Source organism: Engystomops pustulosus, chromosome 6 (genome assembly GCF_040894005.1).
Source record: "Engystomops pustulosus chromosome 6, aEngPut4.maternal, whole genome shotgun sequence".
Classification (NCBI taxonomy): Eukaryota; Metazoa; Chordata; class Amphibia; order Anura; family Leptodactylidae; genus Engystomops; species Engystomops pustulosus.
Genome location: NC_092416.1, coordinates 8,255,592 through 8,281,409, shown reverse-complemented (window position 1 = coordinate 8,281,409; position 25,818 = coordinate 8,255,592). Strand labels below are relative to the sequence as shown.

The window sequence follows — 25,818 nt, the reverse complement described above, 5'->3', positions numbered from 1 at the left end:
TAATAATGATATAGAGGTCTGGCGTCTAATAATAATATATAGGTCTGGGGTCTAATAATAATATATAGGTCTGGGGTCTAATAATAATATATAGGTCAGAGGTCTAATAATAATATATAGGTCTGGTGTCTAATAATAATATAGAGGTCTGGGGTCTAATAGTAATATATAGATCTGGGGTCTAATAATGATATAGAGGTCTGGGGGTCTAATAAGAATATATAGCTATGGGGTCTAATAATAATATAGAGGTCTGGGGGTCTAATAATAATATATAGGTCTGGGGTCTAATAATGATATAGAGGTCTGGGGTCTAATAATAATATAAAGATGTGGGATCTAATAATGATATAGAGGTCTGGGGTCTAATAATAATATTTAGGTCTGGGGTCTAATAATAGTATATAAGTCTGGGGTCTAATAATAATATATAGGTCTGGGGTCTAATAATAATATATAGGTTTGGGGTCTAATAATAATATATAGGTCTGGGGGTCTAATAATCATATAGAGGTCTGGGGTCTAATAATGATATACAGGTCTGGGGTCTAATAATAATATAGAGGTCTGGGGTCTAATAATAATACATAGGTCTGGGGTCTAATAATGATATAGAGGTCTGGGGTCTAATAATAATATATAGGTCTGGGGTCTAACAATGATATACAGGTCTGGGGTCTATTAATAATATAAAGATGTGGGATCTAATAATAATATATAGGTCTGGGATCTAATAATAATATATAGGTCAGAGGTCTAATAATAATATATAGGTCTGGGGTCTAATAATAATATATAGGTCAGAGGTCTAATAATAATATATAGGTCAGAGGTCTAATAATAATATAGAGGTCTGGGGTATAATAATAATATATAGGTCTGGGGTCTAATAATAACATAGAGGTCTGGGGTCTAATAATAATATAGAGGTCTGGGGTCTAATAATAATATATAGGTGTGGGGTCTAATAATGATATATAGGTCTGGCGTCTAATAATAATATATAGGTCTGGGGTCTAATAATAATATATAGGTCTGGGGTCTAATAATAATATATAGGTTTGGGGTCTAATAATAATATATAGGTCTGGGGTCTAATAATAATGTATAGGTCTGGGGTCTAATAATAGTATATAGGTCTGGGGTCTAATAATAATATAGAGGTCTGGGGTCTAATAATAATATAGAGGTCTGGAGGTCTAATAATAATATAGAGGTCTGGAGGTCTAATAATAATATAGAGGTCTGGGGTCTAATAATAATATAGAGGTCTGGGGTCTAATAATAATATAGAGGTCTGGGGTCTAATAATAATATATAGGTCTGGGGTCTAATAATAATATAGAGGTCTGGGGTCTAATAATAATATAGGGGTCTGGGGTCTAATAATAATATATAGGTCTGGGGTCTAATAATAATATAGAGGTCTGGGGTCTAATAATAATATATAGGTCTGGGGTCTAATAATGATATAGAGGTATGGGGTCTAATAATAATATATAGGTCTGGGGTCTAATAATGATATAGAGGTATGGGGTCAAATAATAATATAGAGGTCTGGGGTCTAATAATGATATTTAGGTCTGGGGTCTAATAATAATATATAGGTCTGGGGTCTAATAATAATATATAGGTCTGGGGTCTAATAATAATATATAAGTCTGGGGTCTAATTATAATATATAGGTCTGGGGTATAACAATAATATAGAGGTCTGGGGTCTAATAATAATATATAAGTCTGGGGTCTAATTATAATATATAGGTCTGGGGTATAATAATAATATAGAGGTCTGGGGTCTAATAATAATATATAGGTCTGGGGTCTAATAATAGTATATAAGTCTGGGGTCTAATAATAATATATTGGTCTGGGGTCTAATAATAATATAGATGTCTGGGGTATAATAATAATATATAGGTCTGGGGTCTTATAATAATGTATAGGTCTGGGGTCTAATAATAATATAGAGGTCTGGGGTCTAATAATAATATATAGGTCTGGGGTATAATAATAATATATAGGTCTGGGGTCTAATAATAATGTATAGGTCTGGGGTCTAATAATAATGTATAGGTCTGGGGTATAATAATAATATAGAGGTCTGGGGTCTAATAATAATGTATAGGTCTGGGGTATAATAATAATATAGAGGTCTGGGGTCTAATAATAATATATAGGTCTGGGGTCTAATAATAATATATAGGTCTGGGGGTCTAATAATCATATAGAGGTCTGGGGGTCTTATAATAATATAGAGGTCTGGGGTCTAATAATAATATATAGGTCTGGGGTCTAATAATAATGTATAGGTCTGGGGTCTAATAATAATATATAGGTCGGGGGTCTAATAATAATATAGAGGTCTGAGGTCTAATAATAGTATATAAGTCTGGGGTCTAATAATAATATAGAGGTCTGGGGTCTAATAATAATGTATAGGTCTGGGGTATAATAATAATATAGAGGTCTGGGGTATAATAATAATATAGAGGTCTGGGGTCTAATAATAGTATATAAGTCTGGGGTCTAATAATAATATATAGGGCTGGGGTCTTATAATAATATAGAGGTCTGGGGTCTAATAATAATATATAGGTCTGGGGTCTAATAATAATGTATAGGTCTGGGGTCTAATAATAATATATAGGTCTGGGGTCTAATAATGATATATAGGTCTGGGGTCTAATAATGATATAGAGGTCTGGGGGTCTAATAAGAATATATAGCTGTGGGGTCTAATAATATAGAGGTCTGGGGGTCTAATAATATATAGGTCTGGGGTCTAATAATGATATAGAGGTATTGGGTCTAATAATGATGTATAGGTCTGGGATCTAATAATAATATATAGGTCTGGGGTCTAATAATAATATATAGGTCTGGGGTCTAATAATGATATAGAGGTATGGGGTCTAATAATAATATCGAGGTCTGGGGTCTATTAATAATATAAAGATGTGGGATCTAATAGTAATATATAGGTCTGGGGTCTTATAATAATATATAGGTCTGGGGTCTAATAATAATATATAGGTCTGGGGTCTAATAATGATATAGAGGTCTGGGGTCTAATAATAATATAGAGGTCTGGGGTCTAATAATAATATATAGGTCTGGGGTCTAATAATAATATAAAGATGTGGGATCTAATAATAATATATAGCTGTGGGGTCTAATAATAATATAGAGGTCTGGGGTCTAATAATAGTATATAGGTCTGGGGTCTAATAATAATATATAGGTCTGGGGTCTAATAATAATATAGAGGTCTGGGGTCTAATAATAATATATAGGTCTGGGGTCTAATAATAATATAGAGGTCTGGGGTCTAATAATAATATATAGGTCTGGGGTCTAATAATAATATATAGGTCTGGGGGTCTAATAATAATATATAGGTCTGGGGTCTAATAATGATATAGAGGTCTGGCGTCTAATAATAATATATAGGTCTGGGGTCTAATAATAATATAGAGGTCTGGGGTCTAATAATAGTATATAGGTCTGGGGTCTAATAATAATATAGAGGTCTGGGGTCTAATAATAATATATAGGTCTGGGGTCTAATAATAATATATAGGTCTGGGGTCTAATAATAGTATATAGGTCTGGGGTCTAATAATAATATATAGGTCTGGGGGTCTAATAATAATATATAGGTCTGGCGTCTAATAATAATATATAGGTCTGGGGTATAATAATAATATATAGGTCTGGGGTCTAATAATAATATATAGGTCTGGGATCTAATAATAATATATAGGTCAGAGGTCTAATAATAATGTATAGGTCGGGGTATAATAATAATAATATAGAGGTCTGGGGGTCTAATAATAATATATAGGTCTGGGGTCTAATAATGATATAGAGGTCTGGCGTCTAATAATAATATATAGGTCTGGGGTCTAATAATAATATATAGGTCAGAGGTCTAATAATAATGTATAGGTCTGGCGTCTAATAATAATATATAGGTCTGGCGTCTAATAATAATATATAGGTCTGGGGTCTAATAATAATATATAGGTCTGGGATCTATTAATAATATATAGGTCTGGGGTCTAATAATAATATAGAGGTCTGGGGTATAATAATAATAATAATATAGAGGTCTGGGGTCTAATAATAATGTATAGGTCTGGGGTCTAATAATAATAATAATATAGAGGTCTGGGGTCTAATAATAATATAGAGGTCTGGGGGTCTAATAATAATATATAGGTCTGGGGTCTAATAATGATATAGAGGTATGGGGTCAAATATTAATATAGAGGTCTGGGGTCTAATAATGATATTTAGGTCTGGGGTCTAATAATAATATATAGGTCTGAGGTCTAATAATAATATAGAGGTCTGGGATCTAATAATAATATATAGGTCTGGGGTCTAATAATAATATATAGGTCTGGGGTCTAATAATAATATATAGGTCTGGGGTATAATAATATAGAGGTCTGGGGTCTAATAATAATATATAGGTCTGGGGTCTAATAATAATGTATAGGTCTGGGGTCTAATAATAATATATAGGTCTGGAGTCTAATAATAATATATAGGTCTGGGGTCTAATAATAATATATAGGTCTGGGGTATAATAATATAGAGGTCTGGGGTCTAATAATAATATATAGTTCTGGGGTCTAATAATAATGTATAGGTCTGGTGTCTAATAATAATATAGAGGTCTGGGGTCTAATAATAATATAGAGGTCTGGTGTCTAATAATAATATAGAGGTCTGGGGTCTAATAATAATATATAGGTCTGGGGTCTAATAATAATATAGAGGTCTGGGGTCTAATAATAATACATAGGTCTGGGGTCTAATAATAATATAGAGGTCTGGGGTCTAATAATAATATAGAGGTCTGGGGTCTAATAATAATATATAGGTCTGGGGTCTAATAATAATATAGAGGTCTGGGGTCTAATAATAATATAGAGGTCTGGGGTCTAATAATAATATATAGGTCTGGGGTCTAATAATGATATAGAGGTCTGGCGTCTAATAATAATATATAGGTCTGGGGTCTAATAATAATATATAGGTCAGAGGTCTAATAATAATGTATAGGTCTGGGGTCTAATAATAATATAGAGGTCTGGTGTCTAATAATAATATAGAGGTCTGGCGTCTAATAATAATATATAGGTCTGGGGTCTAATAATAATATATAGGTCTGGGGTCTAATAATAATATATAGGTCAGAGGTCTAATAATAATATATAGGTCTGGTGTCTAATAATAATATAGAGGTCTGGGGTCTAATAGTAATATATAGATCTGGGGTCTAATAATGATATAGAGGTCTGGGGGTCTAATAAGAATATATAGCTATGGGGTCTAATAATAATATAGAGGTCTGGGGGTCTAATAATAATATATAGGTCTGGGGTCTAATAATGATATAGAGGTCTGGGGTCTAATAATAATATAAAGATGTGGGATCTAATAATGATATAGAGGTCTGGGGTCTAATAATAATATTTAGGTCTGGGGTCTAATAATAGTATATAAGTCTGGGGTCTAATAATAATATATAGGTCTGGGGTCTAATAATAATATATAGGTTTGGGGTCTAATAATAATATATAGGTCTGGGGGTCTAATAATCATATAGAGGTCTGGGGTCTAATAATGATATACAGGTCTGGGGTCTAATAATAATATAGAGGTCTGGGGTCTAATAATAATACATAGGTCTGGGGTCTAATAATGATATAGAGGTCTGGGGTCTAATAATAATATATAGGTCTGGGGTCTAACAATGATATACAGGTCTGGGGTCTATTAATAATATAAAGATGTGGGATCTAATAATAATATATAGGTCTGGGATCTAATAATAATATATAGGTCAGAGGTCTAATAATAATATATAGGTCTGGGGTCTAATAATAATATATAGGTCAGAGGTCTAATAATAATATATAGGTCAGAGGTCTAATAATAATATAGAGGTCTGGGGTATAATAATAATATATAGGTCTGGGGTCTAATAATAACATAGAGGTCTGGGGTCTAATAATAATATAGAGGTCTGGGGTCTAATAATAATATATAGGTGTGGGGTCTAATAATGATATATAGGTCTGGCGTCTAATAATAATATATAGGTCTGGGGTCTAATAATAATATATAGGTCTGGGGTCTAATAATAATATATAGGTTTGGGGTCTAATAATAATATATAGGTCTGGGGTCTAATAATAATGTATAGGTCTGGGGTCTAATAATAGTATATAGGTCTGGGGTCTAATAATAATATAGAGGTCTGGAGTCTAATAATAATATATAGGTCTGGAGGTCTAATAATAATATAGAGGTCTGGAGGTCTAATAATAATATAGAGGTCTGGGGTCTAATAATAATATAGAGGTCTGGGGTCTAATAATAATATAGAGGTCTGGGGTCTAATAATAATATATAGGTCTGGGGTCTAATAATAATATAGAGGTCTGGGGTCTAATAATAATATAGAGGTCTGGGGTCTAATAATAATATATAGGTCTGGGGTCTAATAATAATATAGAGGTCTGGGGTCTAATAATAATATATAGGTCTGGGGTCTAATAATGATATAGAGGTATGGGGTCTAATAATAATATAGAGGTCTGGGGTCTAATAATGATATAGAGGTATGGGGTCAAATAATAATATAGAGGTCTGGGGTCTAATAATGATATTTAGGTCTGGGGTCTAATAATAATATATAGGTCTGGGGTCTAATAATAATATATAGGTCTGGGGTCTAATAATAATATATAAGTCTGGGGTCTAATTATAATATATAGGTCTGGGGTATAACAATAATATAGAGGTCTGGGGTCTAATAATAATATATAAGTCTGGGGTCTAATTATAATATATAGGTCTGGGGTATAATAATAATATAGAGGTCTGGGGTCTAATAATAATATATAGGTCTGGGGTCTAATAATAGTATATAAGTCTGGGGTCTAATAATAATATATTGGTCTGGGGTCTAATAATAATATAGATGTCTGGGGTATAATAATAATATATAGGTCTGGGGTCTTATAATAATGTATAGGTCTGGGGTCTAATAATAATATAGAGGTCTGGGGTCTAATAATAATATATAGGTCTGGGGTATAATAATAATATATAGGTCTGGGGTCTAATAATAATGTATAGGTCTGGGGTCTAATAATAATGTATAGGTCTGGGGTATAATAATAATATAGAGGTCTGGGGTCTAATAATAATGTATAGGTCTGGGGTATAATAATAATATAGAGGTCTGGGGTCTAATAATAATATATAGGTCTGGGGTCTAATAATAATATATAGGTCTGGGGGTCTAATAATCATATAGAGGTCTGGGGGTCTTATAATAATATAGAGGTCTGGGGTCTAATAATAATATATAGGTCTGGGGTCTAATAATAATGTATAGGTCTGGGGTCTAATAATAATATATAGGTCGGGGGTCTAATAATAATATAGAGGTCTGAGGTCTAATAATAGTATATAAGTCTGGGGTCTAATAATAATATAGAGGTCTGGGGTCTAATAATAATGTATAGGTCTGGGGTATAATAATAATATAGAGGTCTGGGGTATAATAATAATATAGAGGTCTGGGGTCTAATAATAGTATATAAGTCTGGGGTCTAATAATAATATATAGGGCTGGGGTCTTATAATAATATAGAGGTCTGGGGTCTAATAATAATATATAGCTGTGGGGTCTAATAATAATATAGAGGTCTGGGGTATAATAATAATATAGAGGTCTGGGGTCTAGTAATAATATATAAGTCTGGGGTCTAATAATAATATATAGGTCTGGGGTCTAATAATAATGTATAGGTCTGGGGTCTAATAATAATATATAGGTCTGGGGTCTAATAATGATATATAGGTCTGGGGTCTAATAATGATATAGAGGTCTGGGGGTCTAATAAGAATATATAGCTGTGGGGTCTAATAATATAGAGGTCTGGGGGTCTAATAATATATAGGTCTGGGGTCTAATAATGATATAGAGGTATTGGGTCTAATAATGATGTATAGGTCTGGGATCTAATAATAATATATAGGTCTGGGGTCTAATAATAATATATAGGTCTGGGGTCTAATAATGATATAGAGGTATGGGGTCTAATAATAATATCGAGGTCTGGGGTCTATTAATAATATAAAGATGTGGGATCTAATAGTAATATATAGGTCTGGGGTCTTATAATAATATATAGGTCTGGGGTCTAATAATAATATATAGGTCTGGGGTCTAATAATGATATAGAGGTCTGGGGTCTAATAATAATATAGAGGTCTGGGGTCTAATAATAATATATAGGTCTGGGGTCTAATAATAATATAAAGATGTGGGGTCTAATAATAATATAGAGGTCTGGGGTCTAATAATAGTATATAGGTCTGGGGTCTAATAATAATATATAGGTCTGGGGTCTAATAATAATATAGAGGTCTGGGGTCTAATAATAATATATAGGTCTGGGGTCTAATAATAATATATAGGTCTGGGGTCTAATAATAATATAGAGGTCTGGGGTCTAATAATGATATAAAGATGTGGGATCTAATAATAATATATAGCTGTGGGGTCTAATAATAATATAGAGGTCAGGGTCTAATAATATTACAAAGGTCCGGGGTCTAATAATAATATATAGGTCTGGGGTCTAATAATAATATATATGTCCGGGGTCTAATAATAATATATAGGTCTGGGGTCTAATAATAATATATAGGTCTGGGGTCTAATAATAATATAGAGGTCTGGGGTCTAATAATGATATAGAGGTCTGGGGTCTAATAATAATATAGAGGCCTGGGGTCTAATAATAATATAGAGGTCTGGGGGTCTAATAATAATATAGAGGTCTGGGGTCTAATAATAGTATATAGGTCTGGGGTCTAATAATAATATAGAGGCCTGGGGTCTAATAATAATATAGAGGTCTGGGGGTCTAATAATAATATAGAGGCCTGGGGTCCAATAATAGTATATAGGTCTGGGGTCTAATAATAATTTAGAGGTCTGGGGTCTAATAATAATATATAGGTCTGGGGTCTAATAATAATATAGAGGTCTGGGGTCTAATAATAATACATAGGTCTGGGGTCTAATAATAATATAGAGGTCTGGGGTCTAATAATAATATATAGGTCTGGGGTCTAATAATAATATATATGTCCGGGGTCTAATAATAATATAGAGGTCTGGGGTCTAATAATAATATATAGGTCTGGGGTCTAATAATAATATAGAGGTCTGGGGTCTAATAATGATATAGAGGTCTGGGGTCTAATAATAATATAGAGGCCTGGGGTCTAATAATAATATAGAGGTCTGGGGGTCTAATAATAATATAGAGGTCTGGGGTCTAATAATAGTATATAGGTCTGGGGTCTAATAATAATATAGAGGCCTGGGGTCTAATAATAATATAGAGGTCTGGGGGTCTAATAATAATATAGAGGCCTGGGGTCCAATAATAGTATATAGGTCTGGGGTCTAATAATAATTTAGAGGTCTGGGGTCTAATAATAATATATAGGTCTGGGGTCTAATAATAATATAGAGGTCTGGGGTCTAATAATAATACATAGGTCTGGGGTCTAATAATAATATAGAGGTCTGGGGTCTAATAATAATATATAGGTCTGGGGTCTAGTAATAATATATAGGTCTGGGGTCTAATAATAATATAGAGGTCTGGGGTCTAATAATAATATAGAGGTCTGGGGTCTAATAATAATATATAGGTCTGGGGTCTAATAATGATATATAGGTCTGGGGTCTAATAATAATATATAGGTCTGGGGTCTAATAATAATATATAGGTCTGGGGTCTAATAATAATATAGAGGTCTGGGGTCTAATAATATATAGGTCTGGGGTCTAATAATAACATAGAGGTCTGGGGTCTAATAATAATATAGAGGTCTGGGGTCTAATAATAATATATAGGTGTGGGGTCTAATAACAATATATAGGTCTGGGGTCTAATAATAATATAGAGGTTTAGGGTCTAATAATAATATAGAGGTCTGGGGTCTAATAATAATATATAGGTCTGGGGTCTAATAATAATATATAGGTCTGGGGTCTAATAATAGTATATAGGTCTGGGGTCTAATAATAATATATAGGTCTGGCAGAACATTCCAAAAACTGCAATTCTCCTCTGGGTGCAAAACTATAAATTTCATTGTGTGGTCCATGGTATTCCACGAGTTTAATCTCCTTGCCTACCCAAATTGTAATCCCTTCATCTATGTATCTCCCCCCAGTGTATCACAAAGCCAAGTTTTATATTCCTCCAGATGTCTCAAATATATATTTGTTTATGTTGTAGCCACATGGGACCCCATCCACGAGGGAAAATAGTTATACCTCAAATTAGTACCAAGTGCTCAATCAGTAATTGTTTACATTCCTCCGTGTATAAAGAGCCCCCAACATCACTGCAGCATCCGGAACACTACATGATATATTGTATCGAAATGCAATATTCACGTTTGTAGTAAAGCCCTTGATGTAACATCTGTCCCTTTACTGCTCCAGTGTCATCCTCTGTCCATAAGGCACAGCAGAAGATGTGCAGAAGATGGGATTTTGTACTTAGTTTGCCTTCTGTCCTGCACTAGTCTGAACACGGCTTTACTTCACTCCTGACTGTCTTACTTGATTTCCACTTCACCTGTTGTCTCCTGCTAACTTTTTCTTGGCTTGATTTAGACTGTAGATGGTTAATTTAGCTGTGATGGACAAATGTCTACTCCACTCTAATTCCTTCTCCTCTAGACTGGATATGACGGAACCAGTCCAATCACTCTCTGGACCAGGACCCTGATATATCATAAGAGGATTGTCTTCCCACTTCCCAGTACTTGATATAATTCTTCTTTGGACCTTGCTAGAATTTTCTGGACTACTGTATTTGTGGTCTTATGACCGTTGCTTGTCTTTTGACCACCCATTTGTGTATTGATTCTGTACTTCTTTGACCTCTTGGTTTTGGCCCATATTTGTGCAAGTAAACTTCTTTGTGTGTTGTGTCTCAGTGTCTTCATTTTGGAGCAGGAAGGGGAATGTCAGCCAGTTGTCACCTACAATCTAGGGTAGTACGGCAAGTAGGTAAGTCTTGCTTTTGGGAATTTTTCCATCTTATTGTCTGTTCCCAAACAGAAGAATTACACCTGTACTGTCACATGACGTGTTATGTATTTACTATATAAGAATGTTGGTATGTAGATCACATTTGATAAAGGCTTCTGAATGAGATCTGAAAGGTAGCACTTTGTTAAATAAACTACACGATTTTTCTAATTTTATATTAGTGTGCTGCATCTTTTGACCCTCGCTTGTTTACTGACTACCCATTTTTTGTCTTGATTCAGTACTGATTTGTCCTCTTGATTTTAACCCTATTTTCCTTCTGTGTTTGTTTTGTCCTGTTTGTTTTCACTTTGAAGCAGAAAGGGAATGTCAGCCAGTTGTCACCTACCATCTAAGGTAGGATCAGGAGTTAGGTAGATAATACATTTAAGAATGCATATAAGAATGGTAGTATGTCAATTCCTTTGGTGGAGAAAGGCTTCTGAATAGGAGCAGAAAGGAAGCATGTTGGTAAATATTTTTAGTTTTTAGTTGCCGAGCCAGTTTTCAATCTTAGATATATATATATAGATCAAAAATAGCAGCACATGACATTAGGTTAAGGTCATTTATACACTACAGATGCAAATTTTTGGTTCCTCCCAGATGACTTTCTCAACCAATTTGAAGTGTGAGGTAGACAGATAAATAGATAGAAATAAGGCAAAAACGGGTGCAGAAACACTCCAGCCCGAAGGTGGCATTAACTGAGAAGTAACACTGAGCCCCTGTGCAGAGCAGCTCATCCACAGCAGCAAAGCTCAGCCAGACACTATAACAGATAATAGACACACTACATACACTGCAGACACTAGTACAGATAATAGACACACTACATACACTGCAGACACTTGTACAGATAATACAGACATAAGATACTCTGCAGACACTAGTACAGATAATACAGACATTACATACACTGCAGACACTAGTACAGATAATACAGACATAAGATACACTGCAGACACTAGTACAGATAATACAGACATTACATACACTGCAGACACTAGTACAGATAATACAGACATTACATACACTGCAGACACGAGTACAGATAATACAGACATTACATACACTGCAGACACTAGTACAGATAATACAGACATTACATATACTGCAGACACTAGTACAGATAATACAGACATTACATAAACTGCGGACACTAGTACAGATAATACAGACATTACATATACTGCAGACACTAGTACAGATAATACAGACATTACATACACTGCAGACACTAGTACAGATAATACAGACATTACATACACTGCAGACACTAGTACAGATAATACAGACATTACATATACTGCAGACACTAGTACAGATAATACAGACATTACACACACTGCAGACACTAGTACAGATAATACAGACATTACATACACTGCAGACACTAGTACAGATAATACAGACATTACATACACTGCAGACACTAGTACAGATAATACAGACATTACATACACTGCAGACACTAGTACAGATAATACAGACATTACATACACTGCAGACACTAGTACAGATAATACAGACATTACATACACTGCAGACACTAGTACAGATAATACAGACATTACATACACTGCAGACACTAGTACATATAATACAGACATTACATACACTGCAGACACTAGTACAGATAATACAGACATTACATACACTGCAGACACTAGTACATATAATACAGACATTACATACACTGCAGACACTAGTACAGATAATACAGACATTACATACTCTGCAGATACTAGTACATATAATACAGACATTACATACACTGCAGACACTAGAACAGATAATACAGACATTACATACTCTGCAGACACTAGTACAGATAATACAGACATTACATACTCTGCAGATACTAGTACAGATAATACAGACATTACATACTCTGCAGATACTAGTACAGATATTACAGACATTACATACACTGCAGACACTAGAACAGATAATACAGACATTACATACACTGCAGACACTAGAACAGATAATACAGACATTACATACTCTGCAGACACTAGTACAGATAAGACACACACTACATACACTGCAGACACTAGTACAGATAATACAGACATTACATACTAGTGCAAACACTAGTACAGACAATACAGACACTGCAGACACTAGTACAGATAATACAGACATTACATACACTGCAGACACTAGTACAGATAATACAGACATTACATACACTACAGACACTAGTACAGATAATAGATACATTACATACACTGCAGACACTAGTACAGATAATACAGACATTACATACACTGCAGACACTAGTACAGATAATACACACACTACATACTCTGCAGACACTAGTACAGATAATACAGACATTACATACACTACAGACACTAATACAGATAATACACACACTACATACACTGCAGACACTAGTACAGATAATACACACACTACATACACTGCAGACACTAGTACAGATAATACAGACATTAGATACACTGCAGACACTAGTACAGATAATACAGACATTACATACACTGCAGATACTAGTACATATAATACAGACATTAGATACACTGCAGACACTAGTACAGATAATACAGACATTAGATACACTGGACACACTACAACAGATAATACAAACATTACATACACTGCAGACACTAGTACAGATAATACAGACATTACATACACTGCAGACACTAGTACAGATAATACACACACTACATACACTGCAGACACTAGTACAGATAATACACACACTACATACACTGCAGACACTAGTACAGATAATACAGACATTAGATACACTGCAGACACTAGTACAGATAATACAGACATTACATACACTGCAGATACTAGTACATATAATACAGACATTAGATACACTGCAGACACTAGTACAGATAATACAGACATTACATACACTGCAGACACTAGTACAGATAATACAGACATTACATACACTGCAGACACTAGTACAGATAATACAGACATTACATACACTGCAGACACTAATACAGATAATACAGACATTACATACACTGCAGACACTAGTACAGATAATACAGACATTACATACACTGCAGACACTAGTACAGATAATACAGATATTACATACACTGCAGACACTAGTACAGATAATACAGACATTACATACACTGCAGACACTAGTACTGATAATACAGACACTACATACACTACAGACACTAGTACAGATAATACAGACATTACATACACTGCAGACACTAGTACAGATAATACAGACATTACATACACTGCAGACACTAGTACAGATAATACAGACATTACATGCACTGCAGACACTAGTACAGATAATACAGACATTACATACACTGCAGACACTAGTACTGATAATACAGACACTACATACACTACAGACACTAGTACAGATAATACAGACATTACATACACTGCAGACACTAGTACAGATAATACAGACATTACATACACTGCAGACACTAGTACAGACATTACATACACTGCAGACACTAGTACAGATAATACAGACATTACATGCACTGCAGACACTAGTACAGATAATACAGACATTACATACACTACAGACACTAGTACAGATAATACAGACATTACATACACTGCAGACACTAGTACTGATAATACAGACACTACATACACTACAGACACTAGTACAGATAATACAGACATTACATACACTGCAGACACTAGTACAGATAATACAGACATTACATACACTGCAGACACTAGTACAGATAATACAGACATTACATACACTGCAGACACTAGTACAGACATTACATACACTGCAGACACTAGTACAGATAATACAGACATTACATGCACTGCAGACACTAGTACAGATAATACAGACATTACATACACTGCAGACACTAGTACTGATAATACAGACACTACATACACTGCAGACACTAGTACAGATAATACAGACACTACATACACTACAGACACTAGTACAGATAATACAGACATTACATACACTGCAGACACTAGTACAGATAATACAGACATTACATACACTGCAGACACTAGTACAGATAATACAGACATTACATACACTGCAGACACTAGTACAGACATTACATACACTGCAGACACTAGTACAGATAATACAGACATTACATGCACTGCAGACACTAGTACAGATAATACAGACATTACATACACTGCAGACACTAGTACTGATAATACAGACACTACATACACTGCAGACACTAGTACTGATAATACAGACATTACATGCACTGCAGACACTAGTACAGATAATACAGACATTACATACACTACAGACACTAGTACAGATAATACAGACATTACATACACTGCAGACACTAGTACAGATAATACAGACATTACATACACTGCAGACACTAGTACAGACATTACATACACTGCAGACACTAGTACAGATAAGACACACATTACATACACTGCAGACACTGGTACAGATAATACAGACACTGAAGACACTGGTACAGATAATACAGACATTACATACACTGCAGACACTAGTACAGACATTACATACACTGCAGACACTAGTACAGATAATACAGACATTATATACACTGCAGACACTAGTACAGACATTATAGACACTGCAGACACTAGTACAGATAATACAGACATTACATACACTGCAGATACTAGTACAGATAATACAGACACTGCAGACACTAGTACAGACATTATATACACTGCAGACACTAGTACAGATAATACAGACATTGCATACACTACAGACACTAGTACAGATAATACAGACATTACATACACTACAGACACTAGTACAGATAATACAGACATTACATACACTGCAGACACTAGTACAGATAATACAGACATTACATACACTGCAGACACTAGAACAGATAATACAGACATTACATACACTGCAGACACTAGTACAGATAATGCAGACACGACAGACACTAGTACAGATAATACAGACATTATATACACTGCTGACACTAGTACAGATAATACAGACATTACATACACTGCAGACACTAGAACAGATAATACAGACATTACATACACTGCAGACACTAGTACAGATAATACAGACATTACATACACTGCAGATACTAGTACAGATAATGCAGACACGACAGACACTAGTACAGATAATACAGACATTATATACACTGCTGACACTAGTACAGACATTATATACACTGCAGACACTAGTACAGATAATACAGACATTATATACACTGCAGACACTAGTACAGATAATACAGACATTACATACACTGCAGACACTAGAACAGATAATACAGACATTACATACACTCCAGACACTAGTACAGATAATACAGACACTACATACACTGCAGACACTAGTACAGATAATACAGACATTATATACACTGCAGACACTAGTACAGATAATACAGACATTACATACATTGCAGACACTAGAACAGATAATACAGACATTACATACACTGCAGACACTAGTACAGATAATACAGACACTACATACACTGCAGACACTAGTACAGATAATACAGACATTATATACACTGCAGACACTAGTACAGATAATACAGACATTACATACACTGCAGACACTAGTACAGATAATACAGACACTACATACACTGCAGACACTAGTACAGATAATACAGACATTACATACACTGCAGACACTAGTACAGATAATACAGACACTACATACACTAGTACAGACATTATATACACTGCAGACACTAGTACAGATAATACAGACATTGCATACACTACAGACACTAGTACAGATAATACAGACATTACATACACTACAGACACTAGTACAGATAATACAGACATTACATACACTACAGACACTAGTACAGATAATACAGACATTATATACACTGCAGACACTAGTACAGATAATACAGACATTACATACACTGCAGACACTAGAACAGATAATACAGACATTACATACACTGCAGACACTAGTACAGATAATACAGACATTACATACACTGCAGACACTAGTACAGATAATACAGACATTACATACACTGCAGACACTAGAACAGATAATACAGACATTACATACACTGCAGACACTAGTACAGATAATACAGACATTACATACACTGCAGACACTAGTACAGATAATACAGACATTACAGACACTGCAGACACTAGTACAGATAATACAGACATTACATTCACTGCAGACACTAGTACAGATAATACAGACATTACATACACTGCAGACACTAGAACAGATAATACAGACATTACATACACTGCAGACACTAGTACAGATAATACAGACATTACATACACTGCAGACACTAGTACAGATAATACAGACATTACATACACTGCAGACACTAGAACAGATAATACAGACATTACATACACTGCAGACACTAGTACAGATAATACAGACATTACATACACTGCAGACACTAGAACAGATAATACAGACATTACATACACTGCAGACACTAGTACAGATAATACAGACATTACATACACTGCAGACACTAGTACAGATAATGCAGACATTACAGACACTGCAGACACTAGTACAGATAATACAGACATTACATTCACTGCAGACACTAGTACAGATAATGCAGACATTACAGACACTGCAGACACTAGTACAGATAATACAGACATTACATTCACTGCAGACACTAGTACAGATAATACAGACATTACATACACTGCAGACACTAGAACAGATAATACAGACATAAGATACTCTGCAGACACTAGTACATATAATACAGACATTACATACACTGCAGACACTAGTACAGATAATACAGACATTACATACACTGCAGACACTAGTGCAGATAATACAGACATTACATACACTGCAGACACTAGTACAGATAATACAGACATTGCAGGCACTGCAGACACTAGTACAGATAATACAGACATTGCAGGCACTGCAGACACTAGCACAGATAATGCAGACATTACATACACTATAGACACTAGTACAGATAATACAGACATTACATACACTGCAGACACTAGTACAGATAATACAGACATTACATACACTGCAGACACTAGTACAGATAATACAGACATTACTTACACTGCAGACACTAGTACAGATAATACAGACATTACAGACACTGCAGACACTAGTACAGATAATACACACACTACATACACTGCAGACACTAGTACAGATAATACAGACATTATATACACTGCAGACACTAGTACAGATAATACAGACATTACAGACACTGCAGACACTAGTACAGATAATACACACACTACATACACTACAGACACTAGTACAGATAATACAGACATTACAGACACTGCAGACACTAGTACAGATAATACAGACATTACATACACTGCAGACACTAGTACAGATAATGCAGACATTACATACACTGCAGACACTAGTACAGATAATACAGACATTACATACACTGCAGACACTAGTACAGATAATACAGAAACTACATACACTGCAGACACTAGTACAGATAATACAGACATTATATACACTGCAGACACTAGTACAGATAATACAGACATTACAGACACTGCAGACACTAGTACAGATAATACACACACTACATACACTACAGACACTAGTACAGATAATACAGACATTACATACACTACAGACACTAGTACAGATAATACACACACTACATACACTACAGACACTAGTACAGATAATACAGACATTACATACACTGCAGACACTAGTACAGATAATACAGACATTACATACACTGCAGACACTAGTACAGATAATACAGACATTACATACACTGTAGACACTAGTACAGATAATACAGACACTACATACACTGCAGACACTAGTACATATAATACAGACATTACATACACTGCAGACACTAGTACAGATAATACAGACATTACATACACTGCAGACACTAGTACATACACTACATACACTGCAGACACTAGTACATACACTACATACACTGCAGACACTAGTACAGATAATATAGACACTACATACACTGCAGACACTAGAACAGATAATACAGACATTACATACACTGCAGACACTAGTACATACACTACATACACTGCAGACACTAGTACATACACTACATACACTGCAGACACTAGTACAGATAATACAGACACTACATACACTGCAGACACTAGTACAGATAATACAGACATTACATACACTGCAGACACTAGTACAGATAATACAGACACTACATACACTGCAGACACTAGAACAGATAATACAGACATTAGATACACTGCAGACACTAGTACAGATAATACAGACATTACATATACTGCAGACACTAGTACAGATAATACAGACATTACATACACTGCAGACACTAGTACAGATAATACAGACATTACATACACTGCAGACACTAGTACAGATAATACAGACATTACATACACTGCAGACACTAGTACAGATAATACAGACATTACATACACTGCAGACACTAATACAGATATTACAGACATTACATACACTGCAGACACTAGTACAGATAATACAGACATTACATACACTACAGACACTAGTACAGATAATACAGACATTACATACACTGCAGACACTAGTACAGATAATACAGACACTACATACACTGTAGACACTAGAACAGATAATACAGACATTAGATACACTGCAGACACTAGTACAGATAATACAGACATTACATATACTGCAGACACTAGTACAGATAATACAGACATTACATACACTGCAGACACTAGTACAGATAATACAGACATTACATACACTGCAGACACTAGTACAGATAATACAGACATTACATACACTGCAGACACTAGTACAGATAATACAGAAATTACATACACTGCAGACACTAATACAGATATTACAGACATTACATACACTGCAGACACTAGTACAGATAATACAGACATTACATACACTACAGACACTAGTACAGATAATACAGACATTACAGACACTGCAGACACTAGTACAGATAATACAGACATTACAGACACTGCAGACACTAGTACAGATAATACAGACATTACATACACTGCAGACACTAGTACAGATAATACAGACATTACATACACTGCAGACACTAGTACAGATAATACAGACATTACATACACTGCAGACACTAGTACAGATAATACAGACATTAGATACTCTGCAGACACTAGTACAGATAATACAGACATTACATACACTGCAGACACTAGTACAGATAATACAGACATTACATACACTGCAGACACTAGTACAGATAATACAGACATTAGATACTCTGCAGACACTAGTACAGATAATACAGACATTAGATACATTACAGACAGGAGCTGCAGACTCTATTTACAGTTCATCACCTTATATTTACAAAACATTCTGCAGAATCCTGAGCTCAGGGCAAGAGCTGAGAACTTTGCAGAATGTTGCAGATACTACAGACAAGTGTCCCCCATGTAATTCTGCAGAGTATCACCAGTGTGTCTGAGGGGGATACTGTGCAGAATTACAGGTGTGCAGCAGGAGACCAGCACTGGGGGATCCCCTCCAGGAGAAGCCCCTGCTGAGGAGGTCACTGGGGGCAGGGTGTCACACACCTGGGTGCTGCTGAGGAGGTCACTGGGTGCTAGGTGTCACACACCTGGGTGCTGCTGAGGAGGTCACTGGGTGCAGGGTGTCACACACCTGGGTGCTGCTGAGGAGGTCACTGGGTGCAGGGTGTCACACACCTGGGTGCTGCTGAGGAGGTCACTGGGTGCTGGGTGTCACACACCTGGGTGCTGCTGAGGAGGTCACTGGGTGCTGGGTGTCACACACCTGGGAGCTGCTGAGGAGGTGACTGGGTGCTGGGTGTCACACACCTGGGTGCTGCTGAGGAGGTCACTGGGTGCAGGGTGTCACACACCTGGGTGCAGCTGAGGAGGTCACTGGGTACTGGGTGTCACACACCTGGGTGCTGCTGAGGAGGTCACTGGGTGCTGGGTGTCACACACCTGGGTGCTGCTGAGGAGGTCACTGGGTGCAGGGTGTCACACACCTGGGTGCTGCTGTGAGTGTTATCTTCATTCTGGGCTGTGGGAGAAGCAGAGAGGAGCTTGTAGCAGGATCACATGTAACTGCCCGAATCTAACATTGCACCGAAACTGTGTTATAGTAAAGTGATTAATAAGAGGCAGGAAATTACCTTATCACAGATGGTTGTAGCTTGTGATAATTCTGGCGCAACTACTACACTTAGGTGCATAAAAGTGATAAATGTGGCCCTGTGTTTATACTTCAAATTGGCAAAAGCCAAATGACGTTCTCACCTCCGCTACACGATACAATCTCTCTTTGGCATCATACATGTATTTTCCCACTAGGGGGCAGTGATGTTCTAGAACATATTCATGGTACACAGAAGAGGTTCCAGCATTACATCATTGTATATAGAAAAGTAAAAAAGGAACGGAGTGCACGTGGAGCGCTTATAGTGCCAATGCCCAAAAAATCCAAGATACCAATGCAGTTATATTCTTAAAATAGCAAACATTTAATGCTTAAAACTTACAGTTACAAACACGATTAAAAGTATCTAGCATTACATCATGGCGGTGGATAAACCCTTTCCTTTTGTTTTAGTTCTTAAAGACAAGACATTGCTGAAGCATCTGCATTGCTGTATGTACATAAGTAGAAATATACCATAAATGTTATAAACTGTTATAATAAAGCATAAGAAAAAAAATGTAAAAAAAACATAAAAAAAAGAAAAAAACCACATATTTAATAATGCACTGCAGAGAACTTGTCACATCAGTCACATTTGCGAATGCCGTGTCTACAACTACACTAAATGCAACGCAGTATCCAGGCCACTTAGTAGTGAAAGCTTTATATGAAGAAATGATACATAAACTGGGGGGAAAAAATTAGAAATGTAATGTTTGATCCCCTCATCTCCAAAAAAAAGACAAAAAAGAAATAATCCAAAAGTTATGTGTAATACAGATGGATCACCATGAAATGAACAACTCTACCTACAAAAAACAAGCCCCCATGCCGCACAATCAGTGGGAAAATGAACGGAAAGATGACAACATTAAAAAAGAATGATTTTATTGTGTTGAGGAGGAGTCAATGAAATTCGGTCAATAACTTTCAAGCATCTCAAAATGTCACCGGCAAAAAATATAAATCCAAGTGCAAAAAATAAGTCCTCAAGCTACAAATAAAAAAGGGGAGAATACATCACACTGTTGACTTTTAAGGCAAAGATTATGAAGGGATTTACATGGGATGTGTTCATGTTCTGTATAGATGGGGGTGGGTCCAGGGAACCCCATTGCAGACGCATAGTATACTGTACATGGACAATCCCTCGAAGTTATGACCGTGTAAGACAGGAATGCAGATTCTTCTCTTGTCACACTCTTCTTGTGCCTTACGGGTGCGGGACAGACGTCGTGATGTATTTCTGGTGCAATGTATTTTAGGTACAGGACTCGATGTACCTGGACATAACGAGGGCGGAGCCTCTTTCACCCCCACCCCGCTGGCGGTGAGAGCTTTTCATGTGGTCACCACCGGTCTATGGGAAGGGAGTGACGTCTTATATGAAGACTCTTACATGTTATAGGAGCATAAACCAGTTCATCATTTGGGACCCAACGGGATCTTTCTTACAAATAGGAACTGTCCAAAGTAAGGGCCAATGTAACGTGGGTGGAGACAGTCGGCAAACCTCATAAAAGGTCTAAGTAATAATACATATGATATCACGTCATTACACGTAACCAGAATCCCAGGAAAAATGTCCAACTTTCTGTTCGTTAAGACTCATTGTAAATGTTACATTTTGTGTTTTGGGGCGTGGTGGCAGCGGTGGTAGGGCATGGGTGGTGGGTGCCAAAGAGGGCGGGAACCAGATAATGGGATGGTAAAGCAAACTGAATCTACAGAAGGATGAGAAAGACTATGGGACTATTCTACTATCCTCAGTCCAGCCCACCCTCAATAGCATCGCCCCAAAGAGTGGTTGTCATGGTGGCTGTATGTCTAGTATTGTAATATATGACCGCCATCTTAGTACACCCATTACACTCACAGATAGGGTACAATAGTCACAATGCAGCCTGTCCAGTACTGTAGCCCAGTGGAAATGAGTACAAAGGATTTGGCAAAAATCTCTATTGTCCAAAAAACCTTCAGGACCTTCAAGCCAGGGAAAAATTCCAGGTCCCCTGTATAGAATAATGAGATCAGAGACTGTGGTTAGGTAGATGGGATATCGATGGAGATGTATCAGTGGACCAACCATTAATCAGTAAAAACTAGGGATCCTGGTAAAGTCAGAGAATTCCAGGACCAGGGAAACCCAGGACCTGTGTCAGTGGCTGTGGACCTTGTAGACCAGGACAAAGAACAAGTCCTCCTATCCTTGGTTCTGGAATTCTAACCGGGCCATAGCTTCAGCCTCCCCAGTCTTGTCACTTGGGATACTGTCAAAACAGAATAAACTTATTGGGACCAAATCGATAGACTTGGACCCCTCTCTCTCTCTACATATATATATATATATATAAATTTTTACTGAATTTGTTTCCACATTCTGCTCCAAAAGGTTCGACTGTTGCATTAAAACAACATCTAATCCCACTAAAAAACAAACCCTTATTCAGAAAAATCAATTGAAAAATAAATGGCCCACGAAAAGAAAGGATGAGAATAAGAACTGAGTCGCCTTTATCAACGTAGCTTCACCGGGATGTTGTAGAACATTGCAGAGAACGGCCTTTCATTTCTACAGAATTACGAGAAAATCTTGACCCCCCACCACCACCACCCCCCACCCACCAATGCTTTCTCGTGACATGTGAAAACACAGGTGCTTCCAGTTATTAAGGGGTTAATGGGGCAGGCAAACAGTTCATGATGGAGGAAAGCACCTAAAAACTAACAGAACCTGCAAGACAATGGATTCAACCAGGGTGGCCCAAAGGATGGACATATGGTAGAAGGCATCTGCCAAACTCTGGCCTTTCCAAACTCTGGTTCCCTCACTGTGATTACAGTTAAGGGACTCCACACCCCACAGGTAGATATTTTTAGGGGAACTAGACGGGGTTGCCGATTTTTCACCTCCATATTAACCTTTCCCTAGACCCCCTGCTTGACCACCTGAACGACCACCTCTAGCTGGAAAGGACTGTATTTGGGAGCAAGGGCAATACAGGTTTCTGCTTTGACAGAACCAAAGACAACCAGGGTCTACAATTTGGCAGCTGACATGAGGATCATTAGGGACTGGATACACAGCCCCTCAGTCTACACTGATGTTTCTATAAACCAACAGGTGTTACCCGCTACATATGACCGCACATACGACAACGAACCCCTTGAAAATATCATCTTGGCATCGACACTCCAACCACAGTCCCTCATGTTCCACACATCTGCAACACCCTCGCCGATGCAATGGCGAAGGAGTGCTTGCGAATAAGCCCCACAGCATGTCATCACATAACACAGGGGACATTGCAGTGGTTAATCCTGCCTGGCAAGGCAGAAGTTAATTGTTCTGTGTGATGTAAGAGTCTAGTAACCAATCACATGTATTGCATCCTGTCTCTGTAAGCTGAGAGGTAATTGGAGGAGCAGCCACCACCTGACCAAGGGGGGATGATAAAACCCCTGGCCCAGAATGTTCTAGAGAATTTAGGAATGTGAGGAGTTAGTAGCTAGCTGAGCTGTAGCTCAGGGGGAGACTGGAGTCTCTCCAGTACAGGCTCTTATGAGTCTGTACCCTTAGCACACCAGACCAGAGCAGGAAGAGCCTAGCCCCTGCCTCTGAAGAGTGGAACTAGGAGTTAGTGTAATGAGGAAAGGGGTATCATCCTACCTTTAAGGGTGATACCTGAAGCCCCTGAGAACAAGCTGAAGCATCCTACTAGGACCCAGCTACCACCCAGCCTGCCATCTGCATCCAGGCTGGTGCTCTACTCCTGTGGCTCCCTCCAAGTACCTCTCCAGCACTCCACCACTTTGTTCACGGCATGTTGCTGAAGTTCCTGCGGTTCCAATAAAGAACTGTAAGTGTTTTTGTTCAACCTCTGCCTCCATCTGGTCCCTGCTACTACAACTACCATCATCACAGGCACCGTGTCCACCACACAGAGACTTATACTCTAGACACCAAAGGGTTGCCCCAGGGAGATCCGCTATAGCAGCCTCTCCCTCATCATTTCTTGCCAACACCACCCTGCTGGAGACCTGCCAGGCTGTAGGACAGCCCTCCGGTTCCCCATACCAAGCACCGTGACACTAGCGTGCCTAGGCCGCAACCGCCAGCCACTCAGGTACTGCGGGCCCCGGCTGTCTCCAGGCCCCGAGAAAAGGCTAGGCCCCGGTGGGGGATGTTGCAAGTGGCGTCACGAACAGGATTGATACTTCTGTGCCTTATTACGGCATTAAAGACTTTCCTTTATTAAAAAAAAGACTGTGCTGCCTAACCCTGCTGCCATCCGGGTTTAGGCCCAAGTACTTGTGTGTTTCTGGACTGAATTGTGTTACACTGCTGCCACGTGCTGTCGAGCGCCGCTCCAGCACTCAAGAGGTTAATCCCTGCAAGAACTGTACCAGCTCTGCTACATCCGGCGCTGCCTCGCCTAAAGATTTTACCTCAGAAACTGTGGCGCAGCAAGTAATTCCAG

The 25,818-nt window shown here is 37.2% G+C and overlaps 1 protein-coding gene across 1 annotated transcript in view; it reads right to left on the bottom strand.

Annotated features, from left to right (window-relative positions):
• Positions 1-20,869, bottom strand: part of LOC140134559 (chemerin-like receptor 1) — a 201,363-nt gene extending 180,494 nt beyond the window's left edge. The window contains exon 1 of the mRNA XM_072154957.1: positions 20,769-20,869. The gene's annotated coding sequence lies outside the window, so the exon portion shown is untranslated. The remainder of the gene's footprint in view (positions 1-20,768) is intronic.
• Positions 20,870-25,818: the final 4,949 nt, after the last annotated feature.